This window comes from Peromyscus californicus, unplaced genomic scaffold (genome assembly GCF_007827085.1).
Source record: "Peromyscus californicus insignis strain IS unplaced genomic scaffold, ASM782708v3 Scaffold_4__1_contigs__length_199733344, whole genome shotgun sequence".
Taxonomy (NCBI): Eukaryota; Metazoa; Chordata; class Mammalia; order Rodentia; family Cricetidae; genus Peromyscus; species Peromyscus californicus.
Genome location: NW_026294562.1, coordinates 130,405,229 through 130,427,863, shown reverse-complemented (window position 1 = coordinate 130,427,863; position 22,635 = coordinate 130,405,229). Strand labels below are relative to the sequence as shown.

At 42.6% G+C, this 22,635-nt stretch overlaps 1 long non-coding RNA gene across 1 annotated transcript in view; it reads left to right on the top strand.

Annotated features, from left to right (window-relative positions):
• The window catches only part of LOC128095113 (uncharacterized), a 34,386-nt gene extending 15,812 nt beyond the window's left edge, over positions 1–18,574 (top strand). Inside the window, exon 3 of the long non-coding RNA XR_008213160.1 lies at positions 14,557–18,574. This is a non-coding gene — a long non-coding RNA (uncharacterized LOC128095113). The remainder of the gene's footprint in view (positions 1–14,556) is intronic.
• The last annotated feature ends 4,061 nt before the right edge of the window (positions 18,575–22,635 follow it).

The window sequence follows — 22,635 nt, the reverse complement described above, 5'->3', positions numbered from 1 at the left end:
AGAAGCACAAGGCTGGACCTGGTAGGAAGAGCTGGAAAGAACCTGGGTCACAAATCAACACTGTTTCCTTCTGATCCCTTCTTGGGAGCATCCCAAGAACATTGTGAAGCATGGGAGGGAAGTTAGGAGATGCCTAATGGATGTTTTCAAAATGGCGGTGACAGAGTTGATCGTGTATGTGTTTATCTTTGATAGGGTGAGTCATGTCCTCCTACAGGATATCTACGTCCTACTCCTCAGAGATGTGCATAGCACTAGGTAACCTGGGAAATAGAATAGTGCTAAAGAACTTGACCCAGAAGAAGAAAGGGTTTTCTTACAACATCTAATGCAATCATAGGGGTCTTATGAGAGGGAAGCAGGAGAGCTGGACATCAAAGATGTGAGCTGAGCACAGTTGGAACTGATGTGACACCAGAAGCCAAGGGATATAGGCAAGTCCTAGACACTGGTAAAGTTAGGGACATATGCTCTAGGACCCCTGAAGACACATAAGTGCTAATCTGTTTTAGACTTCTGACTTCTAGAAATACAAGAAAATAGATGTATGCTGTTTTAAGCCACCAAGTATGTTATTGCAGCAGTTAGAAATCATTGCATATCTTGAAGAGTATTCCCAGAAAGGAAACATTGTGTTTCAGCTTTCTTTGAAAACAAAGACTAATTAAGATAACTTTTATAATAAAGAAATTACCAATATTGAGCCTTTGAGATTACACAGTATCTAACAGCGATAAATCATACCATAAACTAAAACACAGTGGCAGAACTAAAGCAATAATTGATTATGATCAAAAGGTCATTCATACTTCATTCATACACAAGCTGCATCCAGAAAGGAAAGGAAAAGTGGCTATGTGACTTAGTTACTATTCTATTGTTGTGAGGAGACACTATAACCAAGGCAACTCTTACAAAAGAAGGCATTTTGTTAGGGACTTATTTATAGTTTCGAAGGGTTGGTTATCATGGTAGGAAGCAAACAGGCATGGCACTGGAGCAGTAGCTGAGGTTCTGTGCCCTGATCCACAGGCAGCAGGCAGAGAGAGAGGAGACCAGGCCTGGCTGTGTATTTGGAGCCTCAACAGTCTCAGTGATAAACCTCCTCCAATAAAGACACATCTCCTAATCCTTCCCAAGCAGTTCATCAGCTGGGTACTAAGCATGCAAATATATGAGCCTATAGAGGATCACTCTAGTCAAACTACCACTCTATAAAACTAAGAGAGAAATGTGAGTTACTAAAGCATTCAAAAACATTTGTTTAAAAAGATTATATATGGATATTAATAATAAAATGTAGGGAGTATTTAGAAATTAAAAGGTTTTCTACAAAAGAAAGCAGAAAAGTTGTAGCAGAAAAAATAATGAGAGAGAGAATTAAAGAAAACTTTATTAAGTTCTAAAAACTAACCTGAATATGTTCGTTAAATAAGTTCATGGCAATGTAAGTAGTTTCATTGAAAAGGTTAAAGAGGTTGGCAAGATTATTTAGTTATTAGAGCCAATATCATGTAAACACATAAGGGTAATAACACAAAATGGGTTCACCTCCAACTTTCTTGCTGAAATGCCTACAGTTATGGAGAAGCCATACCCACTTCTGCGATGTAATTTGACTTCATTGTCACTAATCAAGTTTCCTGGTGCACAAAAAGGTGTCACAAGCACATGAAATTGCTGTGGGATAATGCTTTTGTACAGTGGTTTAATGAAATGCTGAATTGGCCAGTAGCCAGGCAGGAAGTATAGATGGAATAAACAGACAAGGAGAATTCTGGGAAGAGGAAGGCTGAGTCAGGAGATGCCAGCCTGCCATCCAGGGAGCAGCATGTAATGGCACACAGGTATAGCCACCAAACACGTGGCCACATATAGATTAACAGAAATGGGCTGAGTTTAAGTGAGCTAGTCAGTGGTAGGCCTGAGCTAATGGCCAAGCAGTTATAATTAATATAAGTCTCTGTGTGTTTACTTGGGTCTGAGCAGCTGCAGACTGGGTGGGACACAGGAAAACTTTCAGCTACATAAAATTATCTGAAAATGGATCATCTATGTACCCTGATTCCTGGAGAAATGCATCAAAGTCAAGAAATTTGGAATAGGGACTTGTGGTTTGAATGAGAATGCCCCTCATAAGCTCAGGTGTTTAAACACTTGGTCCCCTGTTGGGGCATTTGGGAGAGACTATGGAACCTTTGGGACACACTGCCTTTCTAAGGGAAGTACATCACTTGAGGTGGACTTTGATAATTAAGAGCTTCGCTCCACTTCTGGTTCATTCTTTTTATTTCCTGTGAGTATTGAGATGCTGTTTCTTAGCTTCCTGCTCCAGCTACCTGCTACTATGCCTCCCCTGCCTTTATAAACTCTCCTGTTGTGTGAGACTTAGTCTGTGTCCTGACAAATAAAGCTTGCCTGGAGATCAGAGAAGGAGAGCAGCAGCCACTAGAAACTTCTTACCTCTAGGAATTCTCAGACTGAATGGGGGTCAAGATCCTGTCTCCACCCCCCTAGTGCTGGGATTAAAGACATGTACCACTACTGCTTGGCTCTATTTCACTTTTAGACTTGTTCAATTTTGTGTAGCCCAGGGTGGCCTTGAACTCCTGGTCTTCCTGCTTCCTCCTCCCAAGTACTGGGGTTAAAGGTGTGTGCCACCACCACCTGGCTTGTATGGCTAACTAGTGGCTAGCTCCACCCTCTGATCTCCAGGCAAGCTTTATTTGTCAGAACACAAACAAAATATCACACAACACTCTCCTTCTGCAATTACAGCCAAAATATGCTCCTTCTTCTATAGACTGCTCTTGGTCATAGTATGTTAGCTCAGCAACAGAAAAATAACTGATTCAGGACTTCATCCATAAAACAGTTGCTTCTTCACTTCCACCCTTGAAAACCCATTTTAGAAATGCAAATTAGGAAACAAAATCAGGAGTCTTTTGTCACTGGGAAACAGGCATTGGTTTTACTGCTTCTAGGGACTTTCATATCAGTTCCACAAAGAAGGACATGAGTTCTGTGCTGTGATTTGGTTACCTGGATTCCAGTGCGACTTAAAACCAGTGATGTTGCCTTCAGTTCCTCTTGTAGGTGATGCCACTGCACCAGGCTCAGGAAACCACCCTGATCTGATGATTACCTAGCTTGTACTCATTGCCTTGGCCCTAAATAACAACTACTTGGGAATTAAATGTTTAACAATTTTCTACTTGGTGTACATCTTCTAGGATAATGCCAACTCCCCCAAAAATCAGCAGGACGTTAGTGATTAAGTTTAAGTGTGGGAGTTCTCATTATAAACCCGAAGCTGACAGAGAGGATGATTTCTGAAGCCTCCGTCAACTAGGATTCTAGTTATAAAAAGCACTGATTGGAGGACAATATCATTTAGTTCTTGCATGTTCTCCAAAGACACACAGTGTAAAGATTGGCCTCCAGCCTGTGCATTTAGGAGGTAATGGAACATTAAGAGATGTGGCCTAGTGACATGAGTTAGGTCATTTGTGGCATGCCATGAAAGAGGGTATTGGGACTACTGCCCATTCCTACTATCTCTGCTTCCTGGCTATTATAAGAAGAGCAGCCTCCTCCATCACATGCATGCTCCTTCCATGATGTACTGTGCAGCCACAAGCCCAAGGTCCTGAGTCAAAATCAATGTGTCTCCCTTATAAACTACTTATCTCCGGCACTTTGTGACACAGATGGAAACAGGGGAATTCATTTTCCAAAGAAGATTTCTTTACAGTTATTCTCACGCATATTTTTTAAAGCAGTATAAAAGTGATTCCTTTTGATGACACCATTTTTGTTGTTGTCTTTTTCTTACATCTTCCAAGCTCTCTTCTTCTTTTTCCCATTCTCATAAATGATGTGAGGTGCCTGGTGATAAGCCTTTATATGTCATTAAGTGTTGATGTTCGTACACAAATACAATCCTGTAATCATCTATGGGTAGATGTAGAGAGCAGGTGAATATCTGAGGTTTTTTATTTTTTATTGCTGTTTTGTTTTGTTTCTCCTTTCTAAAATGATCTATAATTCCTACATAGTAGTCTCCCATTCAGCTCTTTATGGAATCCCATCACTCAATTGATATAGATTTAGTTTATTTTTTGTGATTCTGGTGGTTTGAAAAAAAATGGTCTCCAAAGGGAGTGGCACTATTAGAAGGTGTGGCCTTGTTGGAGTAGGTGTGACCTTATTGGAGGAAGTGTGTCACTGCGGGAGTGGGCTTTGAGATCTCCTATGCTCAAGCTCTGCCCAGTGTCACAGTTTACTTCCTGTTGCCTGCAGATCAAGATGTAGAACTCTCAGCTCCTCCCCAGCACCATGCCTGCCTGCATGCTGCCATGTTTCCTGTCATGATGACAATGGACTAAACCTCTGAACTGTAAGCCAGCCTTAACTAAAGGTTTTCCTTTGTAAGAGTTGCTGTGGTCTTGGAGTCTCTTCACAGCAATAGAAACTCTAAACAAGACAGAAGTTGCATAATATTCCATGCCATGTTCAATTGACTAGTTTTTTTTTAAATATGACAAGTGCTATAGCAAACATGCTTAAACATAGATTTCTGCAAGGCTTAAATAAAAGGGGTTGCTTTTCTTCCTTGAGATAGATTCTTAGGAGTGGAACACAGAGGGAAAGGCTATTTGTATATTAAATATGCAATCAGATTGCTTTTCAAAAGGAGGAAAAATATTTCTAACACCTCAATCAACTATGCATGAGTGCTCCCTTTCCTGTACACCCATCCCTATAATAGATGATATCATTTTGTGGATGTTTGTGTTGACCTTTGTTGTCAGCTGCTTACATCTGGAATTAACTAAAAAATATGCCCCTGCTGGTGTCTGTGAGGGTGTTTCCTGGAAGGATTAACTGAGGGTAGGGACTCATTCATTCCAGAGTGTGCTGCATCTTTTGGTAGCGGCACAGATGTTAAGAGGTCTTTGAGAAAAGCCATGCAGTCTTAGAACTTTGCTAGTGAGTGCATCTATCCCATTAATTTCTCTGCTACGGGTACTGCCATCTTTCACTGACATCAAAACCCAGCTTCTTCAGCCTCCCAACTGAAGAGCAGAGGTTTTCGAGGAATCCTCCAGGCCAACAGTATAGATGGGAATGCTGAGACATCCAGCCTCAAAGACTGAGCAGCTATGGCTCTCAAGACTCTTTAGCATGCTAAGAGCCATGGTTGGAATATCGAGTATATACCATACCAGACAATCTAATTCATCCCTTTGCATCAGATCTGGTGCCCTAAAAAACTGACAAGCACAGTGAAGGGTTTTTGTTTGTTTGTTCTCTTAAAGTCTTCTGGTGGTGGATGTGAAGCTGCCCATCACCGTTTTAATATCTTTATTTCTTTCTTCCATGCTTTTTCCCATCTCTTGCTCCTTCAGGGGACATCAGGATGGTCTTCAGGCTGACTCCTCCTTCTACTGCTCTATTGTTCTTCATGCTGGAAAAGCTCTTGGTGTACATTAGTTACTAACTTTTCCTTTCTGTTACCTTTATAATTAAGAAAAAAATCTTTACTTTAGAAAAAGAGGCAGAAGATTAAAGGCTCTGAAATTCAAAAGATGAAAATACTTGAAAGGTATTCTTGTAGAAAGGTTTTCATTGTAATTAGTATGGAGCTTGAAAAGAAAGAGGTGAAGATCCTGAAGAGCTCTAATCAACAAGGCCGGGTTGTAGCTTGAACTTCTGAGATGGTCTGACATGTGCTCATCCTCCAGGTGCAGAGGGTGGCATGCTACAGTATCTGGATACCCAATAAAGCATCTGCTATGCTCAGACTCATTGCCACGAGAAGGGGCAGGGACTGGTATTCAAGGGGACCTTCCAGGTCTCAGACTACAGTCATTTTCTTTCATTGTTTTGCCCTGATGATTTATTTTCTTTGTGGTAAAATGAATGTAGCAGCACTCTGTCTCACCACTTCAACATTAACCAGAGTGGGGTTAAATTCACTCATGACATTACGGAACCATCAAGACTGGTGTGGTTTGAAAGAAAATGGCCCAAAGGGAGTGGCACTGTTAGGGGGTGTAGCCTTGTTAGAGGAACTCTGTCACTAAGGAAGTGGGCTTAGAGGTCTTATATATACTCAAGTCACATGCAGTGTCCCAGATCACTTCCTGTTGCCTGCAAGTCAAGATGTTGGACTTGGCTACTTTTCTAACCATCTGCCTGCACATCACCCTGTCGCACCATGATGATAATGGACTAAACCTTTGAAAATGTAAGCCACTCCAATTAAATGTTTTTTCCTTTATAAGAGCTAGTGTGGTCATGGTGTCTCTACTCAGCCCTAGAACACTGACTAAGACAAAGACCACCCAACTCTACTTGAAACTCTGAGTCTTAGTCAGTGTCTATGACTATGAAGAGACACCAAATCCAAGACAACTCTTATAAAGGGGAGCATTTGACAGTGGGCTTGCTTACAGTTTTAGAGAGTGAGTCCATTCTCATAGTGTCAGGGAGCATGGAGGCAAGGAAGAAGGCATGGAGTGGTAACTGAGAGCTTCACATTCTGACCCATATGCTGAGAACAGCAGAGAGAAAGAGACTGAGCATGGGGTGGGCCATAGCATAACATCATTTATCCTTCCCTATAGCCCACCAACTGGGAAATAAGCATGCAAACGTGTGAGCTGATGAGGGCCGACTCATTCAAACCTCCACACTCCTTATGAATTAAACTCTAACTCCCCATTTCCTTCCTCCCCAAACCCTTAAAAACCACCATTCTGAGGTGGGCGGTGGTGGCACACGCCTTTAATCCCAGTACTTGGGAGGCAGAGGCAGGCGGATCTCTGTGAGTTTGAGGTCAGCCTGATCTACAGAATGAGTTCCAGGAAAGGCATCAAAACTACACGGAGAAACCCTGTCTCAAAAAAAAAAAAAAAAAAAAAAAAAAAAAAAAAAAAAAAAAAAAAAAAAAAAAAAACCACCCAAAAAAAACCCCAAAACAAATCAAAACAAAAAACAAAAAATCAAAACAAAAACCCCATTCTGCCTTTCATGCATGTGTGGACTGGACTACTCCAGGTGCTTCCTTACAAGTAAAACCATAGAATATTTATCTTGGTGACTGGCTTATTTCTTTTCAAATAATGTCCTCAAGGTTCATCCATGTAACCTGTCAAATTTTTATTTCTATTTTTAATCATATGTGCCTATGTATGATGTGTGTGTGCGTGTGTGTGTGTGCGTGTAAGATGTGGTGTGATGTTTGTGTCCATGTATATGAGGAGCTCCAATGTAATTGTCACAGTTCCCTTTCTTTGAGACAACTTTTTTACCATCTGCCACTGTATACAACAGGTTAGTTGACCCATAGCCTTCAATATACCCTTCTGTCTCCACCTTCCACCCACCACAGGAGTCCTGGCCTTATAGACACAGACTTGGCTTCTGGGCACTCAGTATCTGGTACTCATTCTTGAGCGGCAAGTGCCCATTGAGCACTGTGTCCTGGTGGTGAAGAGGTGGGCAGTCAGTGCTGAGGCCAAGCATGCTAAACATGACCACCTGTTAGTGATATCAAGTGCTATTTGGTCCTAAAACACCTTCTGCTATTTATATTTACATTTTAAATGTAAGTATCAGTATCTATTCTGTTGTTAATCTGTTGTTAAGTAAAGTACATTATGAACCTTGACAGTTTTTTGAAGACTTTTTTTTTTCCAAGAAGAAATTTGGTTTTGAAGAAGTAATGTGATAGGGTCCCAAATGACTTCCAATCTAACTTCTAAAGGGGAGGGGACAAAAGGGTGATTGTTCATCCCTTGACTGATGTGGAGGTAGTGATCTCAGCTTCCAGAGTGGAGTGAAATTTCTTGTGTGTTGGGTAAATGTGTGTACACTTAGGATATGGTAATGTGAGTGTGTGTATACGTGTGGGGTGAATATGCATACATATGCATGTGTGGGTGGATTGGAGGCCAAAAGTTGACAAAGAATGTCATTCCTCTATCACTCTCCGCCTCACTCTGTGTGTGTGTGTGTGTGTGTGTGTGTGTGTGTGTGTGTGTGCATGCACAAACCATGAATGTGCAAGTATGTACTCTTATATGCATATATGCAGAGCTGAAAGGACAATGCCTGGTGTCTTCCTCTGCAGCTCTCAACTGTATCTTTTGAAACAGAGTTTCTCTCAGTGGACATAAGGTTCATGGTTTCAATGACCTTGGTTGGCTACTGAGCTCCTGGGGTCGACCTGTCTTCCTCTGACACTGGGATGATACACACCTGCAGCCACAGGCAGATGGAGTGCAGAAGACTGGAGCTGGGGTCTTCTTTGCTTTCACAGAAAGTGTTCTTCACCATGAAGCTGTCTCCCCAGGTTCCTACCTTACTTGATACAACAATGTCTTTCCCTAAAACTAGAACACACCACTTGGCTTGACTGGCTGGTCAGAGAATCCTGTGGCTCCCTCCGTCTCCAACTCCCCCGTGCTGGTATTACACACAAATGCCATCATGCCTTTTTCGTAGATGGCTGGGTATTGAACTCATGTACCCATGCCTGCACAGCAAACACTCTATCCACTGAACCATCTCCCCAGGCCCTTGAATAGAATGAGGTGTTTCGGAAAGCACCTCCTGTTTCTGAAGGGACAGGAGAACAAGATGCTAGAGAGGAACCATTACAATGCTGAAGCCGTCAGTCAAACACACAAAAACCCTCTATGTTCTAGAAACGTTTCATGATTGTGTTCCAGCTGCAGACACTGTACTAGAAGAGCAGGATGGAGTACAACCTCTACAAAAATATAAATAAATACAAATAAAGGCTGGGGACCACTTTCGCAGCAAAGTGGTCATAAACCAGTGTGTTAGAATTTCATCAATATGACATCATTCCCAGGGTGACACAGAAGAGTCCACCCTCGGCTCGCTCTCCATTTCCCTCTCACACACCCTTTCCTCTTAGAGAGATGATGAAGCTGCCTGTGTCTCACAGAAGCATCATAAAAAAACCTGTATCCCTTAAGCTGAATTCAGCCCAATGAACTGCACAAACAGCAATAACCAAAACAAAGCTAGCAGGAAACAGTCACACAGCATCTGTTATGATCGCACAACCACGAGACAGCTGTTTAATCCCAACTGTTAGCAGAAGATCATTTGAGTGTTTGAAGAGCGATCCCATTTGGATTTCCCCCCTTTATTTATTTATTTCCTAGCTTTTCCAAGAGTGAGGCTTTCCCAGCTGGAGGATGCAATTTGTGTTTCTGGCTCCCCCACCCCACTTTCACCCGTAGCTTCCAAAGGAGAGAGGTGATGTGATTTTTTTTTTGAACTATAAATACTCAGAGGGGAAAGAGGATGGCTGTGTGGTCTTCTAACTGAGCAGGGCATGGCCCTTTCCCAGCCTCTGGGACCCGGTGTTTGCTCCTCAGAACATTCATAAACCATGTTGGTCAGATTATGGGAAAAGGCCCTCACATGAGACACATCTGGTGGTCGAAGCCAAGTCTTGGTACGGCTGAATTTTCTCAGCACCACCCAGGCTTGGAATCAGTCCCTATAAAGTTCAGTTCCAAAATCTGAAAGCAAAGTCATTAGGTTCACAATTGTTTGGGAAGGGTCAGTGAAGGATGTCAACAGTTTGGGTGGCCCGATTGAATGCCCACACTGGAAACCTGGGCAGGATATCTAGTTAGCTTAGAGTGGTGCTACAATCATAGCCTCTCTCTCTCTCTGTCTCTCTCTCTGTCTCTGTCTCTGTCTCTCTGTCTCTGTCTCTCTCTGTCTCTCTCTGTCTCTCTCTCTCTCTCTCTCTCTCTCTCTCTCTCTCTCTCTCTCTCTCTCTCTCTCATTTTCCATTAAATCCATAACCTCCTGCCTGTAGGTTTCCCAAATACTCTGTAGAGAAGGCACACTTCACCAGTGATTTATTGCCAAGGTGTCACATGAGTGGCTGGTGAGAGAGACAGCGGCAGCCATTCAGAACTAATCGTGCTATCTTTGGGTAAAAGAAACTGGCCATGGAAATCTGGACAAGGGTTAACCTTGAAAGCTACCTGAAATGCATGTTCCATACATCTTTCCTCAACATCCTCTTTTAAATATTTCATCCCAGCAAAGCCTCCATGTTGATCTAGACATGAGAAAAGTGTGAGTAATACTAAGTTTATCTCTGGGAGAAATTCAAAGCTCAAGTTCTTTGAAAGCATGGAAGAAATGTCCTAAATCCGATTCTATAACAATTCTTTTCTAGGTCATGTCAGTCTCAGAAATGTAAGGAATGTTTTTCTCCTTCTTCATTTTCAGCTTTAAGTTTATAAAAATATCTGTTTTGTTTTTTTTTTTTAAGAGCAGCTTAGGCTTTGGAAATGACAACTATTGTGGTTAGAATTTTGGAATGACCTCAAAACGTATCCTCAATACAACCATCACTATCGTCTTTATTTATGACATCACTCCACCTCCCCCAGCTGTTAGCTTATTGTCCCCCAGGCACCCTCCAAGAAAAGTTAAAATTGATATTGCATTAATATTTGAACATTTACTAAGAGCATTTACTAAGAGAAAGAGAAGCGATCAGTTGAGGACTCTGTAAAAAGATATTGACTATCCATGTTAAAAAGAATTAAATACTTAGGTCAGTCTATGGTGTGATTTTTTATCATACTTGGATAAAACATTTTACCTTTAGCCTGCCATTCTTTATCACACACATACACACACACACAAAAAAAATGCATCCTACAGGAGGGAGGCAGACTGTGGTCTCCACAGATTATGAATATCCATCTCTATGTTCAACTTCCCCAACACAGGACAAAATCACCAACATCTTCAATGGGAGAAAATCCTTTATCGGCTGATTCATTTCCATGTTTTGTTTCTGCAGGAGACGGGATATCCTGTGAGGTCGTGAGAGGGAGGGGACTTGGTGGGATCATTTCAGATATGCCATTTAGCATTATTGTTGTGATTGAAACACTGAAGCTGGTATTATGTTTATCCACCAATTTTCATATATCATTCCTATTTTTGGTATTTTGATTTTCATCCCCTCCCTTCCCTTTCTATCCTGCTTTAAAATTTACTTAGTAGGATTTGGAAGACACTAATTACATAAAGAAGTCACATCACTTAACATTGGCTACTAAATGACGAAGTACTTGTTATGTACCCCAAAACTCTTAGTTTTATTTCATATTGTGCTTTCTTTTAGTTTGGAAACCTGTAGGGAGCATACTTCCCACTGATTTTAGAGGAACGCAGGAGCCAGGCTACAGAGAGAAATGCCACAGTGTGAGCAAGCCCACAGAAGTCACAAGTATCTGTTCCATGCTCATTAGTCAGCTAAACCAGGAAATAAATATCGTCCTGTTTTGTGATCACCCCCGAGTTACTGCTGGAACAGGAAACATAAATGAAAGGAAGGGATCTGAGCACACTGGAGTCCCAGTTGGAAACCAACCCTTTCCCACACCTCTCCTGAAACATAGCTCTCAGGGAAGGAGGCCTTAAATCCCCCACTGCCATTCAGGTTTACCTTTGAGACTTCAGAATGAAGTTTCAGGAAACTAGTTCTCTGGATTGGGAGCCTCCGTTGCATTTTGGCATGGAACATAATGCTACATTCATCTGTGAGGCACAGTTAAGGATGTTAAGGATTTTCTTCATACCCAGTATTCCATGAAGTAAAAAACAGATCGCTGCGAACAGTCAACAAATCAGATTTTAAAAACAGGTTTACTTCAAAGTGAGCTAGAGCTAAAATTGGTTGACAACTTGAGGGAGGAGGGAACTTTTGGGAAATCAACCACATCAAAATTAATCAAGGAAGATTTCATTTTGTGGAGTAGGTAGTTCACGGGCTTCTCTTTGATTTTTGTTTTTTTTGTCTCTGAAACTCATGCCATGGTGGCTGGATCTCACAAGCAAATGACTCGGGGTACCAACATACATACATATAGCTGTCTACTCCACCAGCTATGGTTCCTGGTTTGTCCATGTCCTGTGATGTGCATGGCTGTGACATTTAAGGTTGTAGTTTTGATTTTTTTAAAAAATCTATATTTCCCTTCCAGATTAGTCTGGAAGCCAAAAGGAGTTTCTGCTTACACATTATCTACTTCTGATTGTCATTACGTTTCAGTTTTCCTTTTACCTCTTAGCCATGAGTGGGTCTTGAGAGCATCCTTAATATTTTAAGGTACAACCAGAACCTCCTTTGCATCCTTGGATGGCCTGTATCTGAGGGCAATTTTGAAAACAGAAAGTGTTTGTATCAGTCTTCTAAATAGCTGGTCTGTTCCCACTGAGTCACCTCCTTCCCTCTCACCCAACAATACACACTAATTATGGAGGCAAGTGGAGGTCATGTCCCTGGCTGGCTCACCCCTACTTGCCCTTATGAATCTGATTGGTCATAGCTCAACACAGTGTAGAGGAGCCATTTAATCTGACTCATTGAAAATTCAAAGAGAGTGTTTAATGACTCCAAGTATCAGAATTGAATTTGGCTAGTAGCGTCATTGCTTTATAGTTATTTAAATACATATATACATATATGTATATATATATAAAATTATATATAAGTATATACATATATATCATGAAATAATTGGCAATTTGGATATTGATAGCTAGAGGAATATTCTAGCAATTAGGTCCAAGTATTTTTGATTGGTTAAAAAAAAAAAAGGATGCTATGGGGTGTGTCTCAGTTGGTAGAATGTGCTTGTTTCTCATGCTTAGAGCCTTTGGTTTCTTTCCCAGAACTGCATAAACTGAGGATGATAGTGCACTCCTTTAATCTCAGCACAGAGGAGATGTAGGAAGATCAGGAGTTCAAGGTCACCCTCATCTAGGCAGTAAGTTTGTGGCAAACCTGGAATACATGAGAATCAGGTCCAAAAAAGAAAAAAAATATATATTTTCATTGAAGAAAACATCTTGAGAAAAAGAGAAGTCTAAATAAGCATTTTGTACAGCCCCTGAAAAGAAAACACTGTTCCTAAAACCTCATTCTCTCAGACAACTGAGATGGAAAATGGATGTCATGACTGCAAACACCCTTGCTACAGGGATGGTGTAGGCAAGCAAAACCTGGGTCTACATTTTGACAATCATCATTTTAAGTTTCACTTCATTTTTCATGTCGAGACACAACTTTAGTATCAATGGTCACCTGTAATTTTATATCCAAGCCATTTAAGTTCAAAACATTTAATATCTTCCACTCTGATTTATTTCATATGGCCCCATCACTTATATCATAAAAAAATTATAAAGAGCATGTATTTACAATTTGAAACAAATCAAATGAAAAGTGTTTTTAAAGGAGACCAGGCTGATTCACAGTATTACTGGGGGGGTGGGGAGGGGGGAAGGACAGATGGCTTTAGGAACTAACACAGTCTAACTAGGAGACATTCTATCAGTGTGTGGAATGACTACCTCCTCTCCTTGAAAAGCATATGCTGAGTAGCAGGGGCCATCCTGTAGTTCTATATAAGTTCTTCTGCAAGTGGGCAGTATGATTTACTAAGGACAGAGTGACCACCTGACAGCATCTCCCTTCCCTACTCTGTCCCCAAAAGCTTACTCTCTCTAAGAGGGAGACTGTGAACATTTATTTGTGCTTTGCTTGTTTGTTTCTTTTCACATTTTGGCTTTTAATGAAGTAAAACAACCCAAACTTCTAGGAACCTGGTCTACATTATTATAGGGAAACAGATCCTCAACATCACTGTTTATATTCCCACAACAAATCTTAGAGGTAGAGTTTGCAAAGCCCATTGTATCAATGAATGAAACTGAGGCTGAGAAAGGATAGCTCCATAGTCATGGCCACAACGTTAAGAAATCCAGCTCTGAGTCTGACTAGAAAGGCTGAGAGCATAGCTCAGCAGTAAAGTTCATGTTCAGCAATCAGAAGGTCCTGGGTCCATTCCCCAACACAAGGCTTCAGACACGAGGAGAGGACTCTGGTCTGTGGTGTGCTGTGCAAGCTTCCACTTGTGCTGTTCACTTAGCTCTTCATACAGAATATCTTCAGAACCACTGTGACCTACTTCAAGGTGTAGGTGAAGATATGTTCTGCAAGCTCTTGAACAGAAAGACACCCCCATTTCAGCCGAGCAGACTTTGCCGCCTTAGCATTTACTAACTTAAACTGAGACAAAATCTTTTTTTAATAGTATTTTTATTTTATAATTAACTTAATTTCACATATCAGCCACAGATTCACCTGTCCTCCCCATCCACCCTCCCCATTCCCACCTTCTCCAAGGCAAGGTCTCCCCTGGGGAGTCAGCCTAGCCTGGCAGACTCAGCCAAAGCAGGTCCAGTCCCCTCCTCCCTACACAAGGCTGAGCAAAGTGTCTCAGCATAGGCCCCAGGCTTCAAAAAGTCAGCCCATGCTCCAAGGGCAGGTCCTGGCTCCACTGCCTGGAGACAAAATATTAACCAGTTGTCAGACCTGTGAACAGGGCAGACTTCCAAAGTACTGTATTTTTTTTTTTTTTCTAGAACTCCCTTTGAGGTCAAGACTTACGTTCTGCTTTGTTACAGAAATGGACTTACACTGGGTCAGATGTCCTACCCGCCTGTTCATGGACTTCTGCTAGAACAAGGGAGAAAGGTTCCTCGTTAATGATCACAGGTGGACTAGGATTTCCAAACACGCTGACTCCATCCCAGTGAAGGAGGGCTTCTCCAATACTCCTGCACTCAGATCTTAAAGCATCGAGTAGAGCAGTATTCAGAGGAATCTAGAATTTCCCTTGGTGTTGAGACGTGACTGGCAGGATGCACACTTCTTTGGGATGGCCAGAGCCAGTGCAAGCATCACAGCCTTAGAAAATGAAGGGAGCTAGTCAAAGCCTCATCAGTCTAAATGACTGCTTCGTGCCACAGGTGGAGCGGATGCTTGGGGAAGAAGAAGGATGATGACCCACAGCACAGCATGACTTTACGAAGGAGAGCCTGTCCTCCTGGGGTTCTACCTAGACTGAAAACGAGGCCCTGCTCCACGTTCTGCCAGCCTAAGTCAGCCGGAGCAGACAGCTCTATCTTGACAAGAGACTATTTGATACTGCTTTGCACTCATTTTCTTTAAGCACTGTAGAACTCTGTGCAGCTGGCTGTGTCTCCATCAGGCGCGGCTCTGACACCAGAGAGCCATCAACCGTTTGATCCCACCACACTGGGTTCCTGGGATGATGCCATATTTTTTTTTTTCGAGTATCTTTATTATCAATGGTCTATAATGAAAGGGGTCGAGATTTGCTTCTTCCCCAGCCGAAGGGATCATCAAAGCCAAGCTGGGCTGAGTTGGAGGATTGCACATGGAGATGGCCCCACCCAGCCTGACGGGTATCTGGTGTTTCAACTCTTGCTTCCACCTCAAGTGACATGATCAAGACGGTATCTGTCATCCTTAGGGCCTACAAAAGTATACCCCGAGACCCAGCCAAGTGGAAAACAGATAAAGATATTCAGAGACTCAGATATGTCACCTGATGTCCTCAGGTTCAAAATTCCAGTTTCAAAGCCCCTCTCCTCAGGAAGGCAGCCTCTCTGGAGCTGCCTCTCCCTGACCCTGACCCTGACCCTGACCCTGACCTGACCTGACCACCAGTCCTCTCTTTCTGTAAACTTGCTTGCCGAAGAAAAGTTCACTTGGCACTCGTCTTAAGTATTGACTCTCTGTCTTGAGGGTGACGGCTGTAAATTCTCTCTCCTAAGATCCAAGTCGATTTGTTATCAAATCAGGCATTGAGAAGCTGATTCATTGCTATTCGGCGCTGTACTGATTTATATGCAGAATGTAAAACAGATGCCTTCTGTGATACATATTTATGGTGAGTGCTGTTCAAGGAAGATTTATTACGGATTCCTTTGTCGGGGTTTGCATGAGCAGAGCCATGATGACTTGTATTTCCTCTCAGCTGCCAATGCCAAACTCATTAAAAAGAGGTGTGACTATTAATATACATTGTAATACTGACAGGCTCTAATTTATAACACCCTGGCTGGCTGGAGTATTCTCCTGACTTGAGAGGTGGTTTCTGCATTTTTTCCTCTGTAGCTAAATGGTGCAAATAGAGATGTATATTCTCTCGTGTTCTCTCGCTCATTTGCTCGCTCGCTCGCTCGCTCGCTCCTCTCTCCCTCTCTCTGCCTCTCTCCCTCCCTCTCTCCTTCCCTTCCTCCTCCTCTCTCTCCCACCTTCCCTCTCTCTTTTTCCTTATCACTTTGTCTTTTATAGTCATCTAAGTCAAGGTACAGTCTTCTCAAAAGATGCAACCGCTTCATTGATCTTCCTTCCATTGCCCTCCCAAGCCAAGCCCCAGAACAAATGCCACCAGAGTTTGTAATAGTGCAGAACTGGGTTTTAGTGCCCAGCAAACACAGGAACACTGTTGTTCTCTGTGCGGGCACAATCTCTCTCTAGGACGAATTAGCGAGGAAGCGGTTCCAAGCAGCTCGTAACAAGCGTTCTTGGCAGCCGATGTCTGAAGTGAGGCTCTGAAGTTGAACAGCATAAGTTGCTCTGCACAAGGGAGTCGGATAGTTATCACCCAAAGGACAGTGTCAGGAAAGACACATTTCTAATGACAGGAACCTGAAGCAGATGAGGGCAGTGTGTCAGATGAGGAAGGAGGGAGGGACCATGGAGTGCTACCTGGAGGAGCTGGTCAGAGAAGCAGGTCTGATCAGGAACTCAGCACCTGCAAAAGGACTCAAGGACATCGTCCAGAATGCTTGAATAACTAAATGACACGGGGAGCATGGAAATCAACTTTTCCTTTACCTTAAGTTTGAGAAAAAACTAGTTACAGCACAGAAAGCGGAGCACACAGACACGTGAGTTGGGACTCCGCAAAGAACACCTGTGAGAGGCAATGCCAACAGGTACCATGCTTAAGTGTGTTTTTAGTAACTCCATGAAAGCATGTTTTCTGAGCAGACAGAAACAACGCAAGTATTCCACCATCTTTTCAGGGTATGCAAGCATGGATGGACAGTGAGCATGCCTTGGGTGCAAAGTCCAGGGGTACGGAAGTCAGGAGATATGCTACTTGAATGCCTCAGGCAGGCAGAGGAGTCCAAATGAGGGCAGATTATCTCTTATATGAAAAAAAAGATGCAAATTTTAAATGAGAGCTGAACTCTTATAAAATCCTAGATGGTTTCCAGGCATCTGTTTTATAGATTCTTTCTTACAAATGGTAACAGGGCTCACCAACTTCACTCCAACCCACTCATACAGAGAAGCCTCCATACTGGCCATGGTGTGTCTTTCACTGTGTTGTCCACAGCATCTGAGAGTTAGCACAACACATTGGGTCATGGGTGAAGGTGATGGCCAACAGTAATGTTTTAGAATAAATAAATGACTTTATAATGTGACCTCTCTTCACATCATCTAAAATCACTGCAGTTGGCCCTACACGTGCAAATTCCAAACCCAGAATATTAGACCAAAAATATTCTTTAAAAATGACATGTGATGAACATGCACTTGCTCTCTCTTCTCTGTGCAACACAGTGTTGATACTTTTTACACAGCATTTATGTTGTACCAGATGTCATAATAATTTACACAATTGTCATCTAGAGACCATTTACAGGATCATGAGGTTTGCATACATTCTATAGAAATCATATGCTATGTCAAGTTATGTAATGGGCTTGACCATCTTCCAACTTTTGTTTCTTACGGGAGTCCTGTAACCAAATACCCCAGGGTACTTCTCAGGGAGAGCTATGTGATGACTAATTTTGGATGTGAAATTGATTGGCTCAAGCAATTCCTATGGCATTAGTCAGTCACATGTTTGGGGGTGTCATTGGAAGCTATCTCAGAGAATTTTGACTAAGGGAAAATACTCCTTTGCCAGGCCTTGTATTAGAGTCCTCCACTGAGAGAACGAAAACACATCAGGTACCTGAACAGCCAACTCAGCACCAGCTCCCCCTCACTCATCTGACTCCTGCTGCTGAGATGTGAGTGCGTAGTAGTCTCCTGCACCCACAGTTCGCACCAGGAAGGACTCTGCCCTTCTGCCTTGTGAACTCTGAGCCAACGTGAAACTTCCCGTCCGCCAATGGCCTTTTGTCAGCTCTTTGACCATAGCAATAAGGAAAATAACTAATAGAACAGCTATTATTTTTTTTTTATAAAACAACGGTGTTTCAAGAAATTTTGACATTTGTAAGTAAAGAGAGATAACCTAGGTGGTCCCCAGGCCAAAGTTCTCTCAATTACACCTATATGATTGACCATATATTTCTAGAAAATATTCCTGTGACAATCCTAAATGTACATTAACTAACTTAAAGTGAAATTGTATGTGTGCATAAACACACCACACACATAATTGTAAACAGTACGTATGTATGTATGTATGTATAAAACCAATAGAGAACAATGTATAAAAAAATCCAGAAAATCTACAAAATCCCGTTTACCATGTCAAGTCACAAGGATGACTATGGGAGCCATGTGATCAGGCAAGATGTGGCTGAGAGGAAGCTTATTGATTCAGGGTTGTGGTGCACTGAGTTGCTTTCAGATGAGGAAGGCCTAGGGTGATGAGAAGGTAAGGCAACGATCTTGTCCCACACCAAAAATGTTCTATATCTGCTGTGATTTTTAAAAAAATGTGTTATCCGGGATCTCCAAGATGTAAATAACTTTTGCCTACATGAACAAACGTGAGTTATTGCTTCTTTCTCTGAACTCCCAAGAAATTCAAGCAGCCTTGAGTGGGCTCACACAGAGAAGGCTATTCTCTTCTACTCCTCCTCCTCCTCCTCCTCCTCATCTTCCACCTCTTCCAGTTTAGAGAGAGAGAGAGTTTCAATTCTCACTAGAAGTCTCAGCGATGTCAGAATCAAAGAGAAAGGGTGATTGACAGCAAGACAGTAAAAGCAGTTAGTGGGCATCTGCTCGGCCCTGTGAGGCTCCTGCGATCATCTGGAGCAGGTCCGAAGAAAAGCTTCTAGTCACATAGTTACACACCGGTTGACATGCTTCCGGTAAGCAAGGTCATCTAGTATACCATGTTTTTCCCCTGGGACGATTCTTTTGAAGTAAAATGTTTGGCAACATCAACAACAACAAAGCCCTTAGGACTGGAGAGATGGCTTGATGGGGACCATTCTTGCTGAACAGACATGAGGCCCTGAGTTCAGATTCCCAGTGCCTATGTAAAAACTGGTGTGGCAGCCGGGGCCTGTAGCCCCTAGGGTTGTGGGAGCAGAGACAGAAAGATCCAGGTGCTTAATGGCTGGAACAGTGAGCGTTGGGGTCAGCGAAGAGACCCTGCCTCAAAAAATAAGGTGGAGAACAAAACCGAGGAATGTTCTCAACCTCTGGCTTCCACACAGGCCCCCATCCATGTACGCTCACACACATGCATACACACGCCCCAAATCTAGATAAATAAAACAATAGTCTTCTAACAGACTACCAGTTATTTGTTTTCCCCGAAGCCCTAGTGTTCTTTCTGGAACTAGTCCTGACTCTCCATCATTTCGGCGTCAGTCAACATGCCCTCATAAGCCAGGTACTAAGTTCACAGGGTCAGTCTGAAAAGAGAACGGAGCCAAAGGCTACCCAAAGGCAAGCTGGTAGCATAAAGGGCCCCGGGAAACGTGTAGCTGTCACTAGGAATCAAATTGGAGTCGCGAAAAAACTTCTCTTTGTACCAAGAGCTGATCACATGTTGACAGCTGGAATCTCCATGGCTCCTCAGTCAATAACCTCACGCCTTCCCCACATTCCGACATGAGCAACACAATGGTGGTACAGAAGCAAAGTGACACATTCCACATGGCCCAGCTGTCCCATCCCCTCTCCATAGTGCCCTCCTCCTCCTCCTTCTCCTCCTCCTCCTCCTCTTCCTCCTCTTCCTCCTCCTCCTCAGTCTCCTTGCCTTGGGGCATTCACAAGTTTTGAGAGCTAAACACATAGTCACAGGAGGGCACCTCTCTCTCTCTCTCTGTCTCTCTGTCTCTCTGTCTCTCTCAGGAGCTCTCTTCCACCTGTCTTTCGATGCTTGCCTGCGTGTGGAATTTGACTCACGTAGGACAGATTAAAAAAAAAACAAATAAATAATCAAGAACTCAGCACAGGAAAAACCACAACAACAGCCAACTGAACAAACAAACTCAAACACATTCCTCGTAGCTTGCCGGCAAGTAAGGAGGGGGAAAAAAGTGTATTTAACCAATGTCTGCCACATCAAATTCTTCTCAGCACACCACCCATCCCTTTCCCTCTCTCGGCGTATGTGGCTTAGTTGATGAACTTTAACACAAAGAGATGTGACCTGGGACACACCCAGAGCTAACCGTGCAAACGGTTTATATTGCCTGCTATAAAAAACAACAGAACCGTCATCGGAGAAGAGACAAAAAGTTTCCACAATACCCAAGAGCATGTAATGCTTTCTTCGACTACAAATGCACTTAGTTCATAATTTTGGCAGCACCGCCCACTACTTGGTTAATATCCCCCCATTAAGTCAGTTCAGAATGTTCCCGGGAAAAAAGTTACATTCAGGACAATGTCTGTTTACAGTGTAGTATATTTTGTTTAACAGAGAATTACAGACTGTGAAGGACACACAAGGCATGACACTGTAACACAAGAAGCAGCAGTCCACTTGGTGCAGACACGCACTGTTTAAAATGCACGCTGGGCCAAGGCAGGAGGGCACACCTTAAGTTTCAGCCATTCAGGAAGCTGAGACAGGTGGATCGCCAGATTAAGAGTTCCAGGTTAGTCCAAGAACATAGTGAGTTCCCATTTCTCGAGGGGAAAAAAAGAAAAGACACACATGACTGATTACTAAGGAACTGGTTAGCAAATTCCCGGCAGCATTAAGTATTAATACTGAAAACTGAGGTGTCTGGGAGCTTTAAGAATGACGAAGCAGCTCTTATTAATTTCTACCACTAGGGGGCAGAAGGAAGTTCTTTTCTGAACTGACTGCTAGGCAATCAACCATCACATCATTGTAACGTCGAAAGCACTTCAAAAAGACTCAGATGTTTAACTATTACGCTAGTGATCATACATTCATATTGGGCTGCAGGCCAAGAGAGGGGGAGAAAAAAAAAAACCCAGAGACTCGCAGCTGAAAGGCTATGAAGTGGTGGGTTTTACCTTAGAGCAAAACCATCTTCAGTGACAAATTTCAAAGGCCATATGTATGTGATTTCCATGAAAAGCAGGCGACCCTAAATTTCTTTGTTTAACTGGGAGCAATCTTCCTTACAGAACAAGCAGGTTCTTCTGCTCGGTTCCTCGCGTTTATTGCGCTGTTACGGAATGCACGTTCAGGATTCTAGGAACACTGCTTAATGCCAAAGGGTATTTCATTGACACTGGCACCAGGAACATCTTCAAGGATTTCACCTCAGGCACAATGTTACTCAAGGCAAATGAATGTTTAGAGTGTTCTGATAAAGAGCGGTGTGGTATTTTTTTCTTTTCTTTTTTTTTTCTTTTTGGCTTCTTTGTTTTTTGTTTTGTTTTGTTTTTCCTTTTAAATTAAACTCTCCAACTCAACTGTCACTCTGCAGTAACAGCACAAAGGTCCCAACGCAGTTTTCCAATTGGAGACATTATTTTTTTTTTCCCATGTACTTATGTACTTCAAGCACTAAAAGGATGAGTCATTTAGAATTGTGGAGATAATTTCTAACAAAAATAGTTTTGGCTCCTGGGACCTCTTTGGAGTGTTGGCTGTGTACGCTTGATGGAGCTAGGTATTCCTGACTGTATTTTACACTGGAGACGCAGATACTTTGAACATACTTCAGAATATGCTAAACAACAAGAAACATGTAAAAAAAACAAACAAAAAAAAAATAATGTCCACAGCAGATAGTTTGAGGCTGATAAGCAGGGTCTCAGCTGGGCATTCAGGGAATTTATAAATTCAAATAACATTTAGTATTTTTTATCTAGAATGAGACAATTTTTTTGCTCAGTTCTTTTTCTTCTTCTTCTTTTCACAAGATTGTGGTTCCAGGGAAAGCAGGAAAGTTCCCTGTGAAGTGCACGTTCCGTTCCCTGTCCCCACCCTTTTGGGAGCACGGGTCCCTTTTGTAAATAGAGATAGCTACAAGGAGACGCACCTCCTTTTGCACCCGGAGTGTTACTTGATACGTATCAGTATTTCCTGACAGCGCCGACCAAGGAAAAATCTCAGGCCTTATGGTATCCTTAGATGGCTAAATAGTGTTTGCTTAACTCAGCGCGCCCCAAACCTTTTATGCGGCCTGACAGTTGATTGGGGCGAGTCCCACTAACTTTCTTAAACTGTGCACTCATCCGTTTGGCGGCCGGCTCCGCGGGTTCCACATGAAATCATCTTTAGATAAATTCATACTCGCGCAGGGCGATTAGTCTTACAGCCTGCTTGACGCAGCCGTCTTTCAAGGCTCCACTTTCAGGATCAGTGTGGGGGTTGAGGTTGTCGCCCATTAACTGTCCCTTTTGCCCCGTCTGAAAAGCTCACAACTGGTGGAGAGGATACAATTAGAAACCCAAAAGAAAAGAATGAAAAAGAAAGAAGAAAGAAAGGCAAGGAAAGAAAGAAAAGGGGTGGGGGGTGGGGGGAAGCACCT